Genomic DNA, 4,024 nt, shown 5'->3' with positions numbered 1-4,024 from the left:
TGCCTCGTGCGATGCTGCAATGCTGAAAGCTTTGTCCAGCGTAAGATCCTTTTCCTCTAGCAGTCGCTTCTAGGTTCCTTCCCTTAGTAGCCCACACACAAACTTATCTCTCAGAGCGTCTGCTAGTCCTGTACCAAACTGACAGTACTTTGATAACTTGTGCAGTTCGATTAAGAATTCAGCGTTGCTTTCCTCTTTAAGTTGAATTATTTTGTAAAATTTAAATCGTTCCGCTATCAGCAGCGGCGTGGGGTTTAAATGCTCTTGCAGGATAGTAACAATATCCGCGAAACTCTTTCCTACCGGTTTATGTGGTGTTACAAGGTGCCTTAATAACCCGTATGTCTTCGCACCCATCGAGTTTAATAGGGTTAGTGCTTTCTTATCCACCGGTACCTCATTCGCTGTACAGTAAACTTCAACGCGTTCCACATAAGTGGCCCAATCTTCCACATCGCTATCAAAAGCAGTGATGTTACCCGTTTTTGGCATCCTTGTTGCGTTTCCTTTCCTTCGGATTATGATTATTATTTTATTTTATTTTTCAAAATGGCGGCTTCCCGCGCTTGGCGGCTTTTCCCGCGCTTGTCTTCTTCCCCCGCCGACTAAAAATGCCGATTACCACGCTGTTGCCGTTCTCGCCTCCCAGCGGTCCTTTATTTCCCCCGACGCTGCTGCTCTTGTTCCCCGCCGCTCCCGCGGTCCTTGTGGACATCAACGCTTCTCTGGCTGCTGCGCGTCTCTGCCCCGATTGCAGTCCGGCCCCTGACACCGGCTGCGGTCGTGTTCTCCGCCCTTTTCTTCGTTTTCCCTCCCCTTCTCCCACTGACAACTCGGCCGACTTCCCCTCCGTGCCGCTCGATCGGGCTTACCCGCCGCTGTCGTAGAAGGGATGCTCACTGCCTGTTGCTGATGGTGGACTTCGTGGCCAGCAAACCAACCTGGGTTCCCGATGGCCTCCCGTGCGATGCAGTGCTCAGCAGGATGTTGAGGGCGGATGCCCCTTTTCGACGCCCGTTCTGAGGACGAAGCTGCCTTGGATGCAAAACTGCCGCTAGGTATGATCAGACTCGTCGCCACTGTTGAGTCTGTGCTTTCAAATGTAGTTATGCTGAATAACTGGACACAGACTACAGAATACTTAAACAGGTCTTTAGTAACTGAGGGTCAGGGCTGAACTGAAATACACTTTGCTCCACAGGGTTTATATACCGGTGTGGTCACCACCGGTACTACAATGTACAGGAGCCATCAGAAAGTAGTCCATCACCTTAAGGTATCCTCTTAAGGTGGTACAGGTAACATACACTACAACAACTTGTATTTATATAGCACCTTTAGCATATTAAAACGCCCCAAGGCGCTTCACAGGAGTGTTAAAAGACAAAAAATTTGACACCGAGCCACATAAGGAGAAATTAGGGCAGATGGTAAAGAGGTAGATTTTAAGGAGCATCTTAAAGGAGGAAAGAGAGGTAGAGAGGCACAGAGGTTTAGGGAGGGAATTCCACAGCTTAGAGCCGAGGCAGTTGAAGGCACGGCCACCAATGGTTAAGTAATTAAAATCAGGGATGCTCAAGAGGCCAGAATTAGAGGAGTGCAGATATCTCGGGGGGTTGTGGGGCTGGAGGAGATTACAGAGATAGGGAGGGACAAGGCCATGGAGGGATTTGAAAACAAGGGTGAGAATTTTGAAATCAAGGCGTTGCTTAACCAGGAGCCAATGGCTCAAGTTGAAGCCAAGTTACTGATGCACTTTTCGGCAGGGCACCCCAATTTATAACCTTGGGAATGTCATTAGAGAACTTTAAACTTTTATCATGTGGCAGCCTTTCCCGGGGTGCCTGGTGCTATAGATAAAAGCCCATGTCGCAATTCAGACTCGACATTTGAACTGTCAACATTTTTTAAACCACAAGGGCTTTCAATTCCTCAATGTGCAGGTGGTATACAACTCGAAGTATATGATCTTGCATATTAATGCCAAATTTTCAGCAAGTTGTCATTAGATGATCAGCCTGATAAATTATAATATCCCTGTTCTGTTGAAGGAAGAAGGAGAAGCATCTGGCTGGCTTCTTAGTGACAAAGGTTATCCTCTCTAGCCCTGGCTAATGACCCATTTCTATGCCCTCCACTGATGCAGTGGAAAGGTATAATGAGCCCCATACCACAGTTCATATTGTTGTTGAGCGCACTGCTGCCGTTCTGAAGGCACACTTCTGCTGCCTCCATAGATTGGAGCACTGCAGTACAAACCTACTAGGGTCTCCAGAACAGTTATGGCATGCTGTATCCTAAATAACTATGTCCTGTTGAAGGCCCTTCCAGTGAAGATTCCAGATAAGGAAGGGGGGCCAGTAAAGAGAGCTCAATGGCCACTTGACCTGCAGCGGCAGGAGAAAAGAAGCAGAGGAGGCTCCAGGATCTGGACGGAGACAGACTAGACAACATTTGATAAACAACACCACTTCCTCCAATCTATAAATAAATAGGTGGCCCTCTTTTGCAGCCCTTACATTGACACAAACATCCTTGCACTTATGTCACCTTGTCCTTTTCCCTATTTGGCAAACAGAGAAGCTCCACTCTTTGTCAGGCCTCACCAATACTCCAAGCTCCTGATGATTCAGATAAACCTGAAGTAGCCACTACGCCTCCCACTTTACCATCTCCTATGTTGTCTGCTGAAGGCCTTTGCAGAATCTGCAGTGCTTCTTCCTGTGTCATCAGGAGTCGACTATCTGGTGATCCTCTGCCACTAACCTGCAACTTCCTATTATTATTGTGGGTGATCTTTTCCTGCATTTGAAAGTATAACAGAACAGGATATTAGTTGTTTGTTGACAGTAGAGTAGTGGGTCTTTTTTCTGTTCCCAGGTGTGTTCCTTCCACCAGTGCTTCCCTTTAAGCAGCAACAGTTTTTATATCCTGCTGTTGTACTAGAACTCCACTTCTCAGTATCAATTTTCTCCCTCTCCCCCACTTCCAGTCAAAGTGCTTCCATCAGTTTCCACCTCACCACAAGATTCCCTGGTGTGGCAAGCTAAGGTTGTGTTTTCTGCCCTCCTCTGAATCTATAAATGAATTGGTTTCTGAAAAGGTCAAAATGGCAGCTAGAAGTTCCGTCCTGCCATTTCTGGCATTGCAACTGCACCTCTGGAATTTCTAGACTACGACCCCTGGATTGCTAGTTCAGTACCACTGCCATTTCAGTAATATACTGATTGAGAGATATGATGGAATATATTTCCTACACATTGGGACCAGCTGTAGGGGTCTTTTCCGGTGTTATGTTACACAACAAATAAATGGAGTATTCATGTTTTATGGCAATTTAAAAAAATATGCATTTGAATTATCCAGTAATTTAAATTAACCAACTATGAATTAAAAAGGGAAGTAAACTGTAGTAACCACTCACTAGTATTAAGCGGGGCAGCTAGTTCAGGCAGTCATAAAATCTGCCTCCGTCTGCCCCGTACACTGACATTCGCCCTGTAGCACCAGTTTATGGTTCAGGAACTTTGAAATCGACCAGGATAGGGCAGTTTCATTTTTATTATTTAAAGTAGTTCCGCTGAGTAGAATTAAGACCATGTAGTCTGTACTGCAGTTGAAAATGAACTCCCAATCCAAGCTTACAAATGCCTCAGATCTAGCGGGATGGGTAACCAAGAACTATTAGCCCAACAAATATTTGGCTTGACCAAACATTCCCTTCAGTACTTTCCGGGAAAACATTTTTTTGCTAAGGAGTCACTTGATTGATTAGTCAGTCAGTGGAGAAATTAACCAGCTGTCAGGTACTCAAGGACACCAGGCCACACATTTGCATGTGCTTTGGAAGGAGGCGAGTACTCTTTTGAACCAAGCTGCTCTTTTTAAATTTCTCGGTTACAGCGTCTACTGTGTATAGCGAGCAATAAATGGTAACTTTCAAAAGAGATTTAGATATATACTTGAAAAGGAAAAAAATTGCAGGGTTATGGGAAAAGAGCAATGGAGTGGGACTAATTGGATA

This window comes from Somniosus microcephalus, chromosome 2 (assembly GCF_052327205.1).
Source record: "Somniosus microcephalus isolate GS21.2 chromosome 2, FLI_Smic_1.0, whole genome shotgun sequence".
NCBI classification, from domain to species: domain Eukaryota; kingdom Metazoa; phylum Chordata; class Chondrichthyes; order Squaliformes; family Somniosidae; genus Somniosus; species Somniosus microcephalus.
Note: the sequence above shows the minus strand (reverse complement) of the source record.